We start from the raw sequence: 22,325 nt of genomic DNA, 5'->3' as shown, positions 1-22,325 counted from the left end.
TGACTCCGGACTCCCTTCTGCATCCCTTTCCCCCCTCCCCCAGTTCCTCCATCTACCCCAAGTTCATTGTTTTCTGGCTTACCCTTTATGTTTGTTTTTGAAAAGATTAACGCATATATATGTACATTTTCTTTTTTTTTCCTCCTCTAACACAGAAAGTAGCATTTTATATACGCATTTTTCATACTTTGCTTTTTTTGCTTAACAACCTTTCCTGGAAATCGTTCTCTTATCAGTTCAAAGAGATCTCACTTCTTTTTACAGCTGCTTAGCAATCCATTGTATGTTTGTACTAAAGTTTATTTTTACCCAGTTTTTTAAATCCTGACAACAAATTCAATTTTTAAAATGAAATAAAACACATCTGTGGGCTCTGAGCTTATGATTTCTGACCTGTGCATTTTGCATGGGGTTGAAATGTACCCAAGGGAAACAGAGAGTTCTGGGGTTGGGAGACGGGATGGCAGAAGCAGTCAGCTCATAGATGGGGGTTGAGGAACTTTCCAGAGACTGAAATAGGGCTGCAGGTGCCAAGAGTGATTGGGACCCACACCCCACTCCCTCACAGTGCACCAGAGAGGTGACAGACGTGAGAGGAAGTGACTCTGATAGGGCGGTTCATTAGGGAGCTAAGCTCTAGGTACCGGGACCTTCAGCCTCGGCTAATCCTTACACTCACACCAGCATGGAAGCAATAGAGAAATCCTCCTTCAGGAGCCTATCAGGAAGGATCAGGAGCCTCCTGAATGAATGCTCTCCCCTTTGGAAGACCTCTAGGGCCTTCACAAGGTGGGAAGAGTCTGATTATTGTATTTCTGCCGTCCTAGGGAGGGGCTCAGCATAGATTTTTCCTCTCTGTATTTACTTACTTGTTTATAGCTGAGTTGCCAAAGGCTGTTAATAAGTTAAATTTTATTCAGAGAAACAAACGTGACATTTCTTACACCCTGTATGTCGGAGCTAAGTTCATTCCTTCATATATACTATCTCATTTGAGTCTTCCACAACTCCTGCCAGGGAGATATTATTTCCACTTTATCGATTCCACATTTATAATATCCGCACAGACTAAGTTTCTGGCCCAAGATCACACAGCAAATAAGGGGCAGCACTGGGATTTGCACCCTATGCCTGACGCCCAGATCCCTAGAGCATCTTCTCCAAAGAGTAAAACTTCTCAATTACTGAACCTACAGTAAGTTCACAATCGTGGAAATCACAGTCTTTCAAGAGAGTGAAAAACCACGCTTTGGTGTGTTCTGTTCAAAGCTTAGGAAGTACAGGGCAGTCCGAAGTGCTAGATGCTTTCAAGTCTCTATGAGTAAACCTGTAAATATCCAAGAGTGATTCTGAATAGGCAGATGAAGCCGCCGTGGATATGTAGCGGGCGTATTTGGCAAATTACATGATTCCGCTTTACCTCTTGGTTGGGAGATGGGCAACTTGACTTCAGGTCGGAGGAGAAGCAATGAATTCTCCAAGAAGAACGATAGATGCATTCATGAGATTGACAGTGAAAGCGGGTTTTGCTTTTTCGTTACTACTGTCTTCGGTTAAAAGTTAATGAAAACCTTTGACCGTGAGTTTAAAGCCAAAGCGAGGTTGTGTTGGGAAAAATGCCAAAGGCAGATGGGAGAGCCAAACAAGGCCGTCTGGAACCCAGACTGCGCTTTCGGGGATGCTAGGGCCATGCGGTGCTGGGTGTCTCCTGGCTTCTCTCTGAAAATGTGCTTCTGGTCTTCCCCCTTGTCTTTGCTCCTCGGTGCATATGGTGGAAAATGATTGTTTAGCCCCTCAGCTCCTTCCATTAATAAAGAAGGAAATAAGTCAACCAGTAGAAGACTTACAGTGAATGAGAGTGAGCTGAGTAGGAAATGAAGAGCCTAAAAATAAAGAGATGTTTTCCTTCCAAGTTCTACAAGTGACATTTCAGTGGGTGCAAAGTGAGCTCTGCAGTGGTGGGCGAGTCCAGGAAGCCATGGGGCAGGTGAAGGTCTGGACGCTCTGGAAAGGGACATTTGCCAGTTGCCCTAGGTCACGTACTTGAAGAGGCAGATACAGGATTTGAATCTCGGTCTCTTCAATGAAAACCACTGCTCTATGACTATAAAACAGGAATCGCTTTCCTTTTCCTAACTCCCTCTTGGATTGGCTGGGAAATTCAAGTAAGATGCTAATAATGTCTGGGGAATTAAAGAGTACTCTCTAGAAGTGAAAAGTCCTAGCACCACCATGCCCACCAAGTTCAGAGGCTACCTATAGATCCAAGATTAGGTTGAGGCAAGTGAGACTGAGCCGGGCAAACACAGGGGTGGAGCCTGTTCTTAGGAAAATATCCATGTTTCAGTTATCATGGATTTTTGCATTCCTTTTGATTTCTAGCAGTCATGCACTAGAATGTTATTTACCTGGATTACTTTCTGGCATCCTCTTACCACATTGCATCCACGGCGAGTGCCTCATTTACCTGCCCCTACAGCAGGTTTCCACAAAGTGTGGGACACACACAAGATAATTTTAGTTTTTGGGTACTTGCCATGATATTCGATAACATTAGTCACTTCAGGAGAGAGTTGTTTATCCTTCTTCCCATTCTTTTCCACAGCTGTGTTATATTTACATATAAACAAGCTCGCATGCCCAGAGAGGTAGTGACTCACCCTGGGCTCACACAGCAAGTGTGAGAAGAATCAGGACTGGAGTGCAGGAACCTGGCCCCGTGCCCTGTGTTTTTCATGGCCCGTGGGTGCGATTGTGTGGTGTGCAGAAAAGATGCTGCGTCCGCGCTGGCCCTGCTCTTTGCTCTGCAGTCTGTTTGGCCAGAATGGCCCGTCCTCAGGACTCCTGTTTTTGGAAGGCCTTTGAAGCTGGCCAGGCTGATGTTTCAGAGGGTGATACCGAAGATGAAACTTTTCCTTGGGCTCAGTCAGCTCAGAGAAGGAAATCAGAGGTCTCATTTACTAGTGAGTGAGTGAGTGAATGAATGAATGAATGAATGAAATCAGGGAGATGGGAGGTTTTTCATCTATTTAGTACCCCACCTTTATACCTCCTGAACACTCCTTACCAGCCATAAGCTGACTTCCTGTGGCATCTTTTCCTTCCTGGAACCCATTTGAGGAGATGTGGTCTGACCTGGGACCCTCAGCCTTCTGGAATCTTGGTTAACCTGCTCCTGAGATGATGTTCTTCTCTTCACAAATACTAACCAAAAGGCTACTATGTGCAAAGCACATTGTTCAACACAGAGAGAGCCCCCAAAAAACGAGCAAGAAGGAACGCGGGTTTCCCTTTTCCCCAGCCAAGGACAGGGGTAACAGATATCCAGCCACTCATCCTGCCATGACCAGTCCCAGGGACCTCACACACAGCCTACTCTGCAGTCCTCATGGTAGTCCTGAGCTGGGGAAACTGAGTCTCGGATAGTGATGAGCTTATCATACAGGTCCTATTAAGGTGCCGATCCTCACAGCTGCACCAAGAAAATGGTACCACCGGTCCCTCAGTTTACAGATGTGGATGCTGACCCTTGGAGAGATCAGTGGCGTGCCCAAATGGAGTACGTTCTATGTGCTGCTGGGGGCTAGAACCAGGGCTAGAACCAGCACTGTGGCCCCACATCCCATTTTATCATTAGGGCCTACGTGGCATGGCAGTTAAGAGACTCACATCCCAAGTGGCCCTGGAAGGGACAAACCTCTGCTTGAAGGGTACATGTTAGCCATCGGACCAGACAGCTATGTTACCTTTGCTGGAAAGAAACAGGATTTTTTTTTTTAACAAAATGCCCTGTTGTATGAGGTCCCTTTTATCCGAAGCAGGGAACCCCATGACTTTCATATTTGCCTCCTTTGATGAAAGGACAAAGCTGAGGGCTTTGGGTTTTTCCAACCTCTTTGCAAAGTGGGCCTTTGAAGGATGGTAACCAAGTAAAGAACTGACATTTGTACTGTTTACAAAGGACTTTAGCACTTCTGATCCTTCATATAACTAATAGAAGGGGCAGGTGTGGTGAGCTGCAGTCAGGCGTGTCATGGTCTCCGTGAGCAGCTGAGCAATCTGAGACTGCAGTTCTGCCACTGGGGTTGGTTAGTGAGAGTCAGGGGTGAGAGCTGAGCAAATGCAAAATTTCCAGTGCTCCTTCAGTATGTGTCCCATTGCATTATGTTGTCTCTCTGGTGCTATTTCTCCATCACTTAAATTAGGCAGCATGCTCCACTTAGCGCAATGGTTACCACGTCGTCTCGGCTTAAAAGGTGTTAGCTGTTATTATCTTTTTATGTAGATAAAAATGCTATGGTTATCATCACTTCTCTGCTGCACTGAGGCGTTTGTCCCAATAGCAGGGGACAAACTCTGTAATTTGGGATGAGGGAAGACAAGCCGGGAAAAGCTTGGAGTTTTCAGAGGACTGGGATTCGTGTTGCCTTGAGCACGTTGCTTAATTCATTTCACCTTTGATTGTTTTGCTGGGATAATAGGGACAACCATATTCACCTTTTATTCCTGAATTGTAGATCACTAAATCAATTTAGTGCCTGGATGACCGACATTTAAAAAAACAAAAATAGAGCAGCATGGAATAGAAAATGCCATAGTGCATTGCACGCAGTGTGACGTTTGATGGACTGTTTACAAGCATATGTGTGTGTAACACATTGCGATATGAAATGAATTTCTCCGTGTGGGCGATATTCAACAGTATTGGGAACTCTTATAAAGATTACAGGCAATTTGGGTGAAGCCCGTGCTAGGCCCGTAGTAAGGGATGAAATGGCCATTGTTATCGTTATCAAATTCCTCGTTATCTCTATCGCCAACAAACCAGCAAAAGCCTTGGCTGCCTATCTGTGTTGAACCGGCTTGCCCACTGATCTCAGACAACTGAAGGACAGCTCAGATGCCTGGGCCAGTGCTCCTTAATCCTGCTGACCATCAGAGCTGCCTGGAGATGCCCATTCAGAAGGCAGATGATTAAGACCAGCACCAGCCAGCCTTCTGAATCTGAGCACCAAGCTGAGCTTCTCTTGAAGAAATCAAGGGGCCTTCTCGATACACTGCGCCAAGAGCTCTCTCACCATTTAATACCTGGCCTCCCCTCTCTGGTTAAAAAGGATTGAAACAGAAACTGGCATGTTGATTACTACTGAGCAGCTGTGTCCCCAGCTCAGATCAGAGTGGCATCTGCTTGGAACAGAACATCTTGTTATTCTGGGTCCCTTTTCCTACGGCAGTTCAAGCATGATGGTACATATGAGAGACATTGAGCAGATAATTACTCAAACACCTACCATGAACTGAAAAGTTAATTTAGTTGCGCCAAGCTTTTGCAAAATAGCCTCCACACTGTCGCCAGAATGACCTTTCTTTCACTGTATTCTGCTTTTGTCAATCTCCTGATTGTAACCCTTCGGTGATTGCCTGTTATGTACAGGGGAGACGGAGACACTGATTTCCTTAATGAGACATTCCAAACCCTTCCCAACATGATCCTTCCTGACTCCCTTTGCTTCATCTTCTGATCACCTGGCTTCATATTTATACTCTATTTCCCCTCATGCTTACAGCTCCTTGAATAGGCTTTGTTTTCATGTCTCCATGCCGTTCAAATGCTGCCTCCTCTGCTTGGAATGTCTCTCCCTATCTTGGTCACCTGCTGAATTTCTATTCATTTTTCAAGTCACCTCTTTTGTGAAGCCTTCAAAGTTAATTACTTTTTCCATTGAAATCATTTGAACCTAAGGGATATGTTCATAAATACTCAATTATGTTAAATTACAGTCAATTTATTTAGTTGCCTATCTCCATGGTGGGCATATACAAATGATACCATCCCCCAGATAAATAAAAATGTCAGCCAGCTTTTATTAAAGACCTACGAAGTGTCAGATTAGAGACCCAAGAATGGTAGTCTACATAAGGATCCGCAAAATATTCACTTCTTAACCCCTGGAACCTGTGAATATTACCTCATATGGCAAAAGGAACTTTGCATATGTGATTAAGTGAAGAATCTTCAAATTACAATCCAGTGAATATCCTGGATTATCTGGGTTTTCATTGTAATCACAAATATCCTTACAAAGGGCAGCAGAGGGAGAGACAGGGCAATGTGAAGACTAAAACAAGATGCTATACTGCTCTATACTGAAGATAGAGAAGGGAGCCATGGCCAAGGAATGCTGTTCTAAAAGCTGGAAAAAGCAACAGAACAGCTTTTCCCTGAGAGCTTCTGGAGGGAGTATGGCCTTGCCAACACTTTTGTTTCAGCCCAGGACACTACTTTTAGATTTCTGGCCTCCAGGAGTTCAAGAGAACAAATCTGTGTCATAAGCCACTAAATTTGTGATAATTTGTTTTGGCAATAATAGGACTATAATACACCAGATATCATGTATGAGAGGATAAAAGTTACAGACAGTAGTTACAGGGGAAGAGTAAAACAGAGCAGTGCTTCTCAAACTTCAGTATGCATAAGCATCACCAGAAATGTGTTGCAGAGCAGATCCTGACTCACAAATTCTGGGAAGGGTCTGAGATTCTGTATTTCTCACAATTGAGGAACATGTTGTTTGTCCGGGGACCAGGCTTTGAGTAGCTATGGAGTAGAGAGCAGTGGGGAGAATATAAGTAGACTGATCAAAATGAAGAGTTTTAGAGAGGCAGCTGTGGGCACAGAGTGTTAGAGAAAAAACCCTGATGAGCAGGAGGAGAGTGTGCAGTGATGGCCCTGGATTGGCTGCATGAAGGTACCAGTGATTGCCTATCTTGGTTGGGGTTCGGAGGCCGCTGGCGTTTACTGTCTCTCTTATTTCCAACCGCCCTGCAGAGTAGGCACTTTAATGCTTCTTTGGCAGATGAGGACATGGAGACACATAGGGTTAAAGAACTTTGGCCACACCCACATGGGATCAGACCTGATGGGACCAGAATTACCTAACTTCAAAATAAGTGGATTTTTTTCCTCCTGTCCTCCACCATCTTTTCTCGATCATCAGTAATGTACATGTGCCACAGGCCTTTTTGCAGACAGAGCAGTGATTTTCTGTTTTCCGATAATGTCTGGAATCGACCTCAGTGGAGATCTTCAAATCCCCCAGTGAAATAGGCTCATATTGTCAGGGATTGACATTGGACTTGCCAAGACCCAGGCTGAGAAGGAATGAGAGCTTTGGCCAGGGCATCATCATCCACTTAGGTAAAGTGAGACTCCAGGTGCTGAGTGGCCAGAGAGAGTCCTCCATCGAGTGTGGGGCTGAGAGGTGGAGAAGGAAAAGGCATCCGCTTTCTGTTGGTGGGTAGAAGAGAAAGTAGAAGACCGAGCATGGGCTGACCCTTAAGAGGCTCCCAAGGAGTCCGATCAGAGAGGCCAAGGGCACTCAGCAAGTCCAAGGAACAGGAACAGGGATACAATGGAAAAAGAACGTGTGGATATGGGACAGGAATGGTGTCAGGGGCCAAACAGCTGCCCCTGAGGGAGACCATGTCCTTTACCCTCCCTCGGTCTATGGCTTTGGTGGGTCTCCTCATCGTGGGAGTGGATGTACTGGTGCTGTAGGTGGTGGGGAAAATCAGGACTAATCTCCATCAAGCTGTTATTCTCAAGCTGTTGTGAAAATGACTGGTGCCTTCAAACAGCCTAGCTGTCTGTTGTTGGTCTTTACGCATTATTGGTTTTATGATCCTAGATGGAACAGAATGACCTACGACGCACATTTGCCACAGTGCCTACCAGTGCTGAATGCCCACGTCCTGTAGTAGCAAGCTTTTCTCTCTCTCTTTTTTTTCTTCTGGTGGTGGTTTGTGTTGTGTTGTGCTATGGCATAAAATGTATTTTAAAAAATCCTTGAATTTTTCTTAGATTTTTCAAATCATCAGAGGTTAGGAGGAGAAAGGAAAGTACGTTTGGGCAGAGAAGTTTCAGTTTTTGTGATGACATCTTTGACTTCTGACTGATATGTGTAGGAGTATAATGCATGATAGAGAAGGGCCTTCCCTCTAACTCCTCCAGCACTTACCCTTTCAACCCATCTTTTAGAGGCTTGTATCCTAGTCCCCAAGGCTAATTTTCTTGCCTGAGCAGCAGATTTTATAGGTTTTAGAGAGCACTGGTGGTAAGGAAGGACAATACTAGTGTAGGCATTAGGGACAAGAAAGTGGTTCTATGGAAAGTAACTTCACAGGGTGATCTGATCCTAAATTCCTAACTAGGCAGGTCATGGCGGGTAGTCACGCCCAGGCATATAAATTCTTTTTGTTTGTGTTTTTTTAAGATTTTATTGGGGAAGGGGAACAGGACTTTATTGGGGAACAGTGTGTACTTCCAGGACTTTTTTCCAAGTCAAGTTGTTGTCCTTTCAGTCTTAGTTGTGGAGGGCTCAGCTCAGCTCCAGGTCCAGTTGCCGTTTCTAGTTGCAGGGGGCACAGCCCACCATAAGGTTTGTCTTTGCCTTAAGCAAGCCCTGTCCATTGTTTCTGTGCATCTAGGTTAACACATTTTTGAAATAAGTAATAACCACCCTCAAGAGAGCATATAGTCTTGTTAACTATCCTGTAATCCAATCCTGGCCTTGCTCTCTCTCACATTCATGTCATCTTCCTTACATCCCCTCCTTAATTTCAAAAGTATAAAAGAAACTGCAAAACTGTTATTCTCCGGAGCAGTTGAGATCTTGCTTTCCTGCAATTGTCACCAGTTTTGGCTTCAGGTGTGTACATTCTAATGTCAACAGTGGATTCCTTAAATTTTACCATTAGAAGCGGATGAGCCTCAGCTTTACTTGGTGAAATTACTTAATCTTCTCTGGGTCTCAGTTTCTTCATCTGCCAAGTGGGAATGGAAATAGCATCAGCGTACCTCATAGTCTTCGTAAGGGTCAAATAGGAAAATGCTGGAAAAGCAGTTAGGCAAGTGTTCAACAAACTTCTTCTACAAAGGGTCAGAGAGTAACTGTTTTTGGCTTTGCAGGTCACGGGTCTTTGAAGTAATAGAAGTAGAGCAAAAACAGCCACAGGCAATATGTAAATAAACATGCTAGGCTGTGTTTGTTCTAATGAAACTATTTACAAAAGACAAGCCTTGGGCCATAGTTTGCAGATCTCTGCTTTAGAAAGATACAAGTAAGCCTTTAAACGTGGTGGTAGTAATTCTGATTCTATGGTGTGGTTGTTAGAAGCAGCTTCATATTGGCCTCATCCTTAGTGTTTCCGGTTCTCAAAAATCAGGGCTGGTAGCAATCATTTTTATCCTCTTTGGAGTGATTGGTTTTGTGGAAGTGCTGGTGGAGAGGGGGTGGATTCTTTCTTTTGGGCTTTAAACCTGACTACAGAATTAATATGTCGGCCCCTTAATGATTTAATTTTTATTGATCAAACCTTAGAGTAACTGGATAATACAAGAAAATAAATAATAGATAGCATGGCTCATTTCTCATTAACATAGCCAAGATTCAACTGCAGAGCTGGAGAAGGGTAATTTTATAGTACAGAAAAATTAACTGCAAAATGGGAATAGATCGAGGTAGTCTAATTTGTTGATTTTTAGCTATCCCTGAGGCCTGAGTTCTCATAGCCAAGAGAATTTATTTGATGAGTTCGGTCCAAGAAACACAACTTTATTTTCCCCCAACTAGTGGAGCATAAGCGTTAATTTAATAGCGTTGCATGCCCTACAAACACTGATGGCCTTATGATCCAAGTGGAAAAGTTCATCAGTGGGCTTATCTCCTGAGGCGTTATTAGCTGGAAGCCAACATTAATGAATTTTATCAGATTGCCCTGAGTAGAGATAGGAAAGGATGGAATTCTTTGCCAGTCCATTTGCACTGTCATCTGCTTAGTGAATTTTCTTAATGTTACTCCTAAGGGTCTTCTGAACTTAATATTGCCTAGTATTGTGTTTCCCCTACCTGCATAATGTCCTTTAAGTTTTCTGAAAGTCTGCTGCCTGGGCAGGAAAAACAGCCCTGGGATCTCTGACAAGAAACCCCAAAAGGTGTGATTAGGGAAAGTCAATGATGTTGGTCGTTAACTCATTTGGGAGCTCCTTGGGTTGCAAGGAACAGAAACCTGATTCAGACTAGTTTAAGCGAAAAATAATTTAATGGACACATATAACCATGAAGTTCATTAATGACAGATGGCCAAGGGAGACGGGAAAATATGCTGGGCAGATCAAAAACAGAGCTGCTACAGAGTCCTACGGCAACGTACCTGATTCTCTTCTGTCTTTCATGGTAAATTTGATGGAGGTGGAACTGGAGAATAGGCACTCTCTGCAGCAGTGATCCTCACTTAAGCAGCCTTGTGTTCTTAGGCAAGCATTGAACTTCACCAAATCACTGTCTTGCACATAGGATTATATGGACAACTAAACAAGAAGCTGTGTGAAAGGACTCTGTAAATACACCCTTGTTCATTCTGTTTGTTATATGGGTCCTTTTAGACTCACCTGTTTCCAGTAGGAGTTGGTGGAAGAGGAGGCCCTGGGGAAAGAGTTGTTTGATTAAAATGAAAAGAGAAATGCAGGTTTTCAAAAGCTACAAATCCCACAAAGGGACTTGATCTTAGTTTCCTATTAAAAATCTACGGAATGAGAAGCAAGTCTCTTCTGTATGTGAAGTCTCAGATTCTTTTTTCAGTTACAATATTTTTTCCCTCAAATAATTACCCATAGATAGCCATAACTGAAACCCATATCTTTAGTTCAGAATGCTTGTGACTGTCGAGTGGCCTTGAAATTTTGCAGGATTACAAAGCATTCCCCTCCCCCTTGGTGAACTAGTCTTAAGGTGTGGTCTTGGCATACATCAACATCAACATTGTTTAAGACAGGTGAGTGGCATGAACCTCAGAACCTGCAGAAGTTTCAGACATGTTGTGCACTGCTAAAGTGGCAGTGGCAGTACCCGGCGGCGCTGTCCATCTTGTACCATGATTTCTCTTTTCAAAAATGCAAAAGATGATGTAATAGAGAATTGTAATTTATAGATGATGTAAAACGGAATTGTACACCTGAAATCTATGTAATTTCACTAACAATTGTCACCCCAATAAATTAACAAAAAAATCCAGTTAACATCTCTCACCATACACTATTATCTCCTTCTTGATTTATAATTTTGGGGTTCACTATTTGATTCAAAAAATGAAGATGCAATATTTAAATTCTTTTTGGAAAATCCATTGCTTTGTTTCAATTTAACAAATGATTGAATCCACTATCAGCTAGAAATTGTGTTTGGCTTCTAGCCACAGAGACCAGAAAGGATAGTGGTTTAAAGGAGATAAAACTTGATCCTACTGTCATGTAAAAAGAACTCCTGAGTTGGGCAGCCTACAGCTGATGTGACAGCTCTTCCTATTTTTGTTTTTCTCTAACCATAGCTCAGGGCATTCATCTTCAAATTTCCCTAATTGCCCACTTTGACTGCCAAAGCTTTATTCACATTATTCACATTCTTGGCAAAAAGGAGGAAGAAGGAAAAGGAAATGTTGGATATTAGACTTCTTCCAAGATGTCCTAGAATTCCCACCCAACACTTCTGCCTTGGTCTCATTGACCATCCTAAGTTGTGAGAGAGGCTGGGAAACAGTCTTGAAATAGCACATCGCCACCTGAAATAAACATTGGGCTTATTCATTTGACACGAAGGGAGAAGGGTCATTGGGTGGATACCAGTAGTGATTGCCATAAACACCTTCTTTATTCAAATTTCTGTTTGGGGAAAGGGGGTGTGTGTGTGTGTGTGTGTGTGTGTGTGTGTGTGTGTGTGTGGAGTGTGAGTATGTTTCACAATAAAATGATTTATGCATTTCTTAACTCAGAGAATATACAGTCTAGTCAACAAAACTCACGCCCCAATACACACATACGCACACATGCGCACACATATGCACAGCAAGCCCTTAAGAGGTGAAATTAAAAAAATGAATTCAAGAAGCAAAGCCAAAGAGCCATGGAAGCACTAGGTTAATTCGGCTGCCAGTGCTCCAGGGTATATTAAGTGTAAGCTCTCTGCTTGGTTTTCCCAGTTTGGTCTAGAATTCTGAGTGTATTTGTGTTACATGTTTGTGAAGGTACTCATCCTTACTTGGAAAGATAGAAGTGAGTGGAAAATAAAATGGAGAATTCTTTTCAAAAAAAAAAAATGCAAAAGAACCTCCAGTTCTTTTGTCCAGTGTCAGTCTGTTATTCTAGACGCTCTTCCTTTCAGGTTGCCTTTTCTCCTAGGAATCCTGTGGTTCTCCTGGCAATTTGTTTGCAGTGGGCTCCCCATCAAGTTCTGATGTACTGACACATTGCTGGACCCCATGGTTGCAAGTTTTAATTTACTTTCCCAGGACAGGGCTCAGCCCCCATGTGAATTAGTTGACGAAAATAGGTGTCCAAGAGAGGGAGTGGGCACAGCCTTATATAGCTTCCTTGCATTTAGAAACCTTCTCAAACTTCTCTGAGTGTTGTATACATGACAGGTCTGTAGTGCAGGTACATGACTACAATAGACTGGGGTGTGGAAGGATAACATTGTTAGGGCATGCAAGGAATGGAGTAGGACAGAGAACAAAAGGAAAGATGGTCTCAAAGCCATCAGTATTCGATCATCGTCTTGCAGCACGCTCAGCCATCAGCTAAGCCAATGCAATACCTGCCAAAGATGAACCTCGGATTACCTTCTCTCATCACCCCAGCTGAATTCTGCAGCTTAAAATCTTGGTTTCAGAATATAGAGTTTTATTTCCTGTCTTTTTTTATGTAGGGATTAGGATTTTTTAAAAAATCTCTCTCTTCCTAGTCAAATATTCTTTAGAGTTTATAACCATTCAAAGTTTCTGTTTTAAAGATTAGTCATAATCCTAACTTCATTCCCAAGAAGAGGATGTTAAACACTTTTGTGAATATTCTTCTAAAGAGAGAGGTATGGATAAAATTATACTGACAAAAATACATACTTTTCTATAGTTTACCATAATTTTTTTAAAAATACCCACAAGTTGTTGATTGTCTAGGTTTTCCCCATTTTTCCCTAATGTATGCACATGTACAGCTGGGCTAATTAGACACAATGGAAAGGTACTAGGAAATTTTAAGTCAAGAAGTGACATGATGTTACTCATATATTCAGAAGATCACTCTAGATGTTGAGTGAAGGATGGAGTATACACGGGGCAACAGTAGGCATGAGTAGGAGACCACTTAGGAGGCTGCTGTAGGTCCAGGTGGGAAGTGATACTGGCTGAGACCAAGTGTCACAGGGGAAATGGGAAAAACTGAATGAATTTGGAGTATGAACTGGACGCAAAATGAACAAAGCTTGTTGGTGGAATGCAAGCGAAGGATGTTGGAAAAAAATGAACAGAATCAAGGATGATAGCAATGGAACTACTGAGAAGAACAGTTACTGTATCTGATGATCATTTTGGGAAAAAATAGCCTGTTTGGGCTATTATAATACAACGCGTAGTGTGGGGCTTTTTTTTCCTAATACTTATAATAGTACCTTCTGTTTATTAAATGTCTACCTTGTGTGGGTCACTCTTTTCCTTACTGTGTGTGCAGGGGGAATACAAAACTGTATATCAAATTAAATTCTATTCCTTTCACCTTACTTACTGAATTATAAAATGACCCATGTTTTCCATATGGCCTTTGCCCCTCTGAGGATTGCATTGCCAAGGAAACAGATTGTTAAGCAGAGGCACTGTAGCTAAATCCTATTAAACATGCAATAATTCAAGCAAAACTCACAAAGCCAACCAACACTTGGGTTTGGAATATTGGCTCCAAATGTCTCCTTCTTAATGCCGAATTATACACCTAATAAGGTTCAATATTTAGATGCTTGTCTAATTCTACCCAGAGTTCTGGACTTGTACATTCCTGCCCCAAATCCCTGCTCTAAATGTCAGAATTTTTAATTAATCTCCCCAAATGGTATTTTTTCACCTAATGAACTCTCTGCATGCTGCTTAGCTTCAAACAGTAGACAAAAAGGCGATTCTTTTCTTTTCTTCAGTCAGATTTTTCCTTTGTAAAACATTGAGCAGAACTGCTCAAATATCTGTACGTGTTCAACTAAGGCTGGAAAAAAAATGCAAAATTAGAAATTTTGGAAGTAGGAATTGTTTAGAGACCAACTAGTTCAAGCCCGCTTTACATGTAAGGAACGTGAGGTTCAGAAAGCTTGATCTATGTCTCCAAGGTCACATAGCATATTAATGGGCAGTGCCAAAGCCAATGCCCACTTCCTCTGGCTGGTGACCCAGTGTAGTTTCTGCTTCAGGGTTGCTCCTTTCACCATCCCTCTCCTAAAAGTTGTCCTGACTGCTCCTTCAGGATAAAGTCTTCACTTCCTGCCCTGTTACATCTACATGCTTTGTCCTCCAGTCTGCCTATCCCTGTATCCCCCCTGCCCACCCTTCAAATGCAGCTTCTCACTCCAAGTCTGACTTCTGATCTTATCATTCACTCCCACCCCCATTTCTCAGGCTCATCTAGCTCCTGACAAGATCAGTGCATTTACACATCAAATGCGTTTTGCACAAAAGTGTTTTTTTTTCAATCCAGAATCCATGGGTGTTGCTATAAGGCTGTCCTCACTTGACCCTGTCATTTCATTTAAGAAAGAAAAGAAAAAGATACAGTGGAGTGAGAAAAAGCATTGGAATCAATGTACCATATATAGATAAATTCTTCTTATTTAGAAAAATTCACTGCTAGGCTTATTGGATGTGGAAGGTGAGTCCTAAGGAGCATGAGGTACAAAGAGTCAGATAGAGATAACTCTTCTGCAGAAGAAATGAATGCCGCTTGGGTAGTGAGAGCAAACAGAAAAGCAAGGGCAAGAGTACTGAGGGAGACAGCATCGGCCTGGAACCTGATTCAGCAGAAACGGGCAAGACCTATCAAGAACAAGAAAACACAGTATTCAAATTTAAGTTCTGCTACCTTGTGCTGCAATACAACTTTACCTGCATGACCCCTCCTATGTCTCCCCCTAAGGTCACTGGGAGATTTATATAAAAGGCAATCTTGGGAAGAGCAGCTTCTGTCCTGGATTTGGGTTGACACTCAGGAAAGGGAAGATCTCCAGATACAGAATGCAGAACTAAGGTTCACGGAAGCTGGAAATGGAACCAGAGACGATTAGAGGAAATGTAAGCCCTTAAGGATTTGAATCAATCTTGGGAGAAAAATGAGCTTCGCGCTGGAATTACAATGGGGATTCAACTGTCTAGATGTGCAGGGACATGGGCCCCAAACATATGACAAGCACTGGGGATAGATGGATGGAGAGGATCTAATTCTTGCCCTCTATTAGCTCATCAAGACATATCTAAGTAACAAGGCATAAATTGGTTAAAGATAGGAGCTGCTCGTTCATGACCATTCTTTGGAGGGCACTGTATACACTTCATGCAGGAAATGGGAGAAGACTAACAACAGTGTTTGTCACTTTCAGTTGATATTTGTCAAGTGGACTGTTGGGAAGAGACTGAATTTTTCCTCATCCTACTGAATTGGCTATTTGATTAGAAATAGCTACCTTTTATTGAGTAAGTTTTATTCTTTCACTTAGTAACTATATATCAAGCATCAACTTTTTGCCAAGCACAGTAGTGAGTGTTCGGGGTGCAATGATGGACCAAAACTGAGACATGATCTCTCCATTATGGAGCTCAGAGTCTAGAGGAGGAGAGGGGCCTCAATCAAAGAATCAGACAAAGGATATAATATTGAAACTGTGATAGGAGTTATGAAGGAGAGGTACATGGTAACAAGAGAACTTATACGTAGGGGAACTAAGGATGCTTCCCTGAGAAGCTGAGATCTGATCAATGAGCAAGAGTTAACAATAGGCAAAGGCAAATGGGAAGTTGTTCCAGATTGAGGGATCAGCTTGTGCAAGCGTCCTGTGGTATCCACGCACTGAACGAAGGCCAATGTTTTAGGAGTGGGATGAACAGGGAGGAGGCGCGTGGTACAACGCACAGCTGGCGAGGTAGACAGGAGCCAGAACGCAGGGCTTATAAGCTCAATTAGTCTTGGTCATAAAAAATAATGGGAAGCCATCAAGGTGTCTCAAGGAAAATATCATCATATTGAAATGTTGAAAAAAATAACTATGGCTGTCGAGGAAAATGATGCAGAACAGTGGTTACCTGATAGATATTTTGCAGAAGTCTGTGATGGTTTGAACTAAGTTAATGTCAGTAGAGATAGGAAGAACTAGATTAGACATCTATTCAGAAGATAAATTCGGTAGAATTTGGTTTAGATACAGGAGTATCTTAGTTTGAGTTTACCTAGAAACAAACTCTGAGATAAAGACTCAAGTAATTTATTAGAATATACAGGGCACATTTGTATAGGAGTAGGGAAATGAGATAAGGAAGGGAAGGTAGCCACTAAACAGTGAGGTAGTAAATCAATTACCATAGTGGGTAAACGGAGCTTAGTTCATTCTGGGGGCCAGTGAAGAATTATGCACCAGAACTATGCCACCCAAAAGGCAAGGAAGCTGTGCTATTGATGTACCAAATGCCATCATTCATTGGTTAAGGACCGATATGGGGCATTTCCAACCTTCCTGCTATGGATTTAGAAAAATTCTTCAGGAACACAGGTGTTAAGAATTGGCTGTTGGAAGTGGTCTGGAGCTCAATGCAATGGTAGGGCCTGAGGGATATGGGAGGGCATTGACTATGTCTGCTATAGAGGGTGAGGGTGAGTGTCAAGGACAACTCAGATTTCTGAGTTGAGCTACTGAGATAAGAAACATTGGAAAGTACTGTATGCCAGATAATACCAGGCCCTAGGAAGGTACATTCCCTGCCCTCATACAATTTACAGTCTAGCAATGAAGCTGCTTAGTGAGAACTCTCTCTTCTCCAGGGAGTAGGCAGACAGACCCTGGTGCTGCTTGGTCCTAATCCCAAGGGAATTACTGAGGGATTCAATCTGATTAACTGAGTTTGGGCTGGGTGCCAATCCCTGAACAGTCAACAGTAGACTGTTTCCATCTTAATCCTGAGACAGAGGGAAGAGATATTCCTAGGGCTAGTAGAACGAATCACCATGACGTTAGTGGCTATTTATAAAAACTATAATTTTAATGATATTTTATAAATAGTATTTTAATTTTTATACCTTATATATAAAAACTTAGTGGTAGGTATAAAAACTACACAAATTTGTTCTTTCCTAGTTCTGGAGGCCAGGAGTCCCAAATCAAGGTGTTGGCAGGACCACACTCCTCCTGAAGGCTCTACGAGGGGATACTTTCTGCCTCTCCCTGCTCCTGGTTGCTCCAGGTGGTCCTTGGCTGGTGGCCACCTCGCTCCAACCTCTGCCTTCTCCCTGTGTCTCTGTGTCTGTCTCAAATCTCCATCTGCTTTCGTTTCTGACACCAGTGATTGGATTTAGAGTGATCTAGGATGATCTCATCTCAAGGTCCTTAACTTAATTACATCTGCAAAGACCCTATTTCCAAATAAAATCACATTCACAGGTACTACAGACTAAGACTTGGACATAATCTGTTGGGGGCTAGTACAGGGGAATAAGATGGATTGATATATGTTTACAACAGGTTAGGAGTTCTAGCAAAACTATCTTCAGTTTATCATTTGGTCCGATGTTAGGCCATACAGATTTATAGGCAGGAAAAAAAAAATGAAGGTAACTTCTCAGAATGCTTTATAGGCTCATGGCATGTAGTAAAGTTAGAAAAAGAAAAAAAGAAAGGAAAAGAAAAAAAAAAAAAAAAAACAACTCCAGGCTGGTGGAAGGAGATTAAATGAGCCCAGAGCAGAATCTGTTTACAAATTAACAAAGAAACATAAATGAATTAAAAAGGTAGAACAAAATGACCAGAAGGAAAACTTCAAGACACACATGGGAAATCAGAGAAAAAACAAACAAAAACAGGAAACAGAAGTGCTATTGACAATCATGATGAAGTAAGGAATAAAGGCTTGAAGCTATAAAATGAAAAATAAGGAAAGTTACAGTCAAGGAAATATCAAACCAAGGCTACACCTATAAAATAAAATTTTGTGGACTTGAGTATGAGAACTTTAAAAGGATCTTTAAGTTGCTTCAGGAAATATTTCTTTTTCTTCTGGTTCTATCTAGTGGAATCTCTGACATGACAACTACTGCCCAGATCAAAGACATACTTCCACCAATTACTGGCCGACTACCCTTTAAACTCTGAATTCTTGGGCTTACTCATCATCATGTAGATGGCCAAAATAGTTCCCAAGCCTCAAGGTCTAACAATTAAGTTTGTGAACTCATTCTAGAAAAAGTGCTACATACCTCATTGCTGAATATCACTACATTCACCTTAGAAATACTCCCCTTGGGAAGCTATGCATTAATGCCAGCGCCTAGTCCACCCTTCAAAGCAATCTTGGAATTCTTTTTCTGGAATAGCCATCAGAGCTGTCATCATATTACACTTGATGTCCTGAATGTCATCAAAATGTCTTCCTTTCAATATTTCCTTTATCTTCAGGTAAAGAAAGAAGTCATTGGAGGCCAGATCAGGTGAGTAGGGAGGGTGTTCCAATACAGTTATTTGTTTACTGGCTAAAAACTCCCTCACAGACAGTGCTGTGTGAGCTGGTGCATTGTAGTGATGTAAGAGCCATGAATTGTTGGTAAAAAAATTCAGGTTGTCTAACTTTTTCACTCAACCTTTTCAGCACTTCCAAGTAGTAAACTTGGTTAACTGTTTGTCCAGTTGGTACAAATTCATAATGAATAATCCTTCTGATATCAAAAAAGGTTAGCAATATTGTTTTGACTTTTGATTTGGACTGAAGGAACATTTTTGGTCGTGGATAATTGGCTGACTTGCATTGTGCACTTTAACACTTTGTTTCAGGGTCATCTTGGTACACCCATGTTTCATCACCAGTGATAACATGGTCCAAAACATCGTCTTGCCTCTCCAAAAGGTCTTGGCAAATTTTGACTCTCCTTTGCTTTTGTTCATCAGTGAGCTCCTTCGGGACCATTTTTGCAGACACCTTTCTCATGCCAAGGTCCTCAGTGAAGGTTTTCCTAACTGTTTCTGTGTCGATGTTTTCTTAGTCTGCTATGCTTCTCACAGTCAGCTGATGATTTTGACGTACAATTCAACAAATTTTTGCAACGTTTCCATCAATTCTGCTTGTTACTGGCCATCCTGACCTCTCTTTATCAGTGACACGTTCTCTCCCTTCAGGAAAATGTTTAATCCATTTGTACACTGCCGTTTTCTTCATAGCATTATCCCAATAAACTTGGACTAACATGTCGCTGATTTCACTTCTACTCTTGCCAAGTTTAACAGGAAATTTAATGTTTGTTCATTGCTCTCATTCAAGCTCAGACATTCTTGTGACTGCATCCCAAAACATGCAACAGCAATAATGAATGCCACTCAGCAAGACACTGACACCACACATCAACATGAGCACAGCTGTGAGACACTGATATACCAAGGTTGTGAAACCTTACCGAGCTGTTTGTGTAGTGCTGTCAATGTAAGTGCATGGTAGCAAGATCGTGAACGTAATTGTCAGACATCTTATGTTATCTTTTGGCATAGTTCAAATTCTTTGGAAAATCTACTGTGTTTCCCCGAACCGGAAAATAAGCCCTACCATGTTTTTCAGGATGACATCCCCTGATCATAAGCCCTCATGCATTTTTGGGAGCAAGCCTTAATATAAGATCCGGTCTTACTTTCAGGGAAACATGATAATAGACTTAGCCATTTAAGTAGACCACACAAGTCATAGATTACTGGCCATTAACTTAGATGCTACTCTTAAGGAATATAGTTAATAATATTGTAGTAACTATGAATGGTGTCATATTGGTACTAGATTTGTCGGGCTGACAGATGGGAGGGGGTTGAGGGCAGGGTGAAAAAAGGTGACAGGATTAAGAAGTACACATTGGTTGTTATACTGTAATCATGCGGGGAAAGAATGGATGTTATCTTTGAGTTGGCCATTGATCTCTGGTCCATTCACCAGAGGCCAGGGGAAGTCAGACGGAGGGATCTCATGGTATGTGGATCTGTCTCTTCCACGGTGGTGGCCAGAATAAGCACAAAGCTATACATATATTAAACAGATATGCAAAGGGGTGCAATAAAGCAGTGTCTGTGCTGTAAAGTAGGAGTGGTTGAAGAGTGGGCATAGAGGAATTGACTTGTGAAACCTGAGTAATGTTCCGCAGTGGGAGGTGGCTGAGTGGTGATGGGAGGGCAATGAAAAATTCTGAATGGAAGACACACACCGACCCTGTTATTAGGGACCCCAGGTGTGCCATGTCTAAAACAGCTGGGCCAGGGGATGATCATTCCAGTAGTTTTATCAAAATCGGGTGTTATTCTCAGGTAAGAAACCAATTGGAGACAAAAAAAATAGACTTGAATTATAATCATTTTATTGAAGGGATAGAGGAATGTTTTCCCATCTCAGTTCTTTAACTGGAAAGCTGGCACCATGAACAGAGTTGTTAAATTAACAAGTATGCCAGCACTTTCATTTATTAATTGGTATGTTTTATTTTAATTAAAATCATCCTAGCTAATTACTCATTTCACTGTGTGCACCATCAGCTGAATGAGCTGGAGGACATGACGAAAGTTAAAAAAGCTCTGCTCTCTCTTTATTAAGTTTGTATTGCTTTCCCTTTAACCTGTGGTGATTCAAGGGAAACATAAATGTAACCTTCTATTCTTGCCTCTCTCCCTATGAAATGAGCCTCATCTCGGAGTAAGTGAGCGTAGTAGAAAGAGGACGAGCTTTGAAATTCATACATGTGGGCTTTGGGTGTCGGCTCTCCCATTTACAAACTGTGTGACCATGGGCAAATATTTAACTTCTCTGATCCTCAAATTTTCCTATCTAAAAATGGGAATAATAATAGTAGTCACTGCAGAGATTTGTTGTGAGGGTTAACTGAAATAAAGTGAAGAAGCAGGTATATAGTAGGTGTTCAATAAACGTTAGTCCCCCTCACGACCACTATCATCCTGCTTACCTGGGGTAGCATTTCCTTATCCATCAAGGCTCAGCTCAGCCACCACCTCCTCTGGGATGTCTTCTTCCCTGTGTCCCAAATCTGAGGAGATGACCCTCCTCCCTTTGACTACGTGTTTGTCCCTATCATATGTTTATATCTGAATCTCCCGTTTACTTGTGTGTCCAATTGGGGTGCCCACCTAATGGGGTGCACATATACCATTAGCAAGCAATTGCCATTATTTAAGAATGAAATAGTATTTTTCTTTCAATATACATACAGTATATTTTCAAACAGCTACCAAGTTAGTAGGACAGAAACATTTACGAAATTGTGTTTATAACAAACAAATCAGGTACTTCTTTTGGCCTAGATGTGCCGTGAAAAAATTACTGAGATCACAGGGCAACTGTTATGAACCACGGAAGGTCAGGAACCTCTGGTATAGGAACATGATGAGGTTCTGAATTAGAGCCATGACAATGCTTATTATTATTGTCATAGTAAATGTCACAGTTATGTCATAATTACTAGAGAATCGAGCCCTTACTATTTCCCAGGCACTGTTCTGAGCATTTGGGAGTGCTTAACATAAAGGGCTCACATGCATTAATTCCTTTAACCCCTCAACAGCCCTGAAACGGTTCATTTCTCCCACGTTACAGAAGAGGAAAGTGAGGCTTGTAGAGAATGAGTAACTTGCTTCAGGTCCTCAAATGGGCTGATGCTGGAGCTGGGATTCAAGTCGAGGCATCTTGACCTCCAGCCTCAGAGCTCTTAACCACCTGCTTGCGATGGCTGTGGGGGTGCAAAGGAGACAGAGGTGAACTGTCTGGATGGCAGAAACCACAGAATTTACTGATTTTAGGGACTGGAGAGAGCAGAGGTTTTGTAATGTCCACCTAGCCCACTTCAGAAATACTCCCGCCAGCAGGATGAGTCAGAGGACTTAGGGAGATGTGTGCATTCATGGTCCCAAGTCTGACCCAGCCCTTGAATGTATCTCTAGGAAACCTGCCAGGTGAGCCACGCTAGGCTAATGAAGCTTTCTCCAAGGAACTGGGGGCTGAATCTTTGAGTTCCTATTGCTTTTCTGTATCTATATAGGTCAACCCAAACAGATGGTGACTGTCACAGTGACAGGATGCAAAAGTGAAGGGTCACGACCTTTTGCTGTTGAAGTAGCTCCCCATTGCTGTGCTTCTTAAGCCCGATTTGTTCAGTGATTTTGTAGATTCCCTGCGATTGGTACCCTGCCAATAACTTCTTTACTTTGAGCCAGATTTGCCAGGCT

This window comes from Rhinolophus hipposideros (assembly GCF_964194185.1).
Source record: "Rhinolophus hipposideros genome assembly, chromosome: 21".
In the NCBI taxonomy this organism is placed as follows: domain Eukaryota; kingdom Metazoa; phylum Chordata; class Mammalia; order Chiroptera; family Rhinolophidae; genus Rhinolophus; species Rhinolophus hipposideros.
This window is presented reverse-complemented; position numbering follows the sequence as displayed.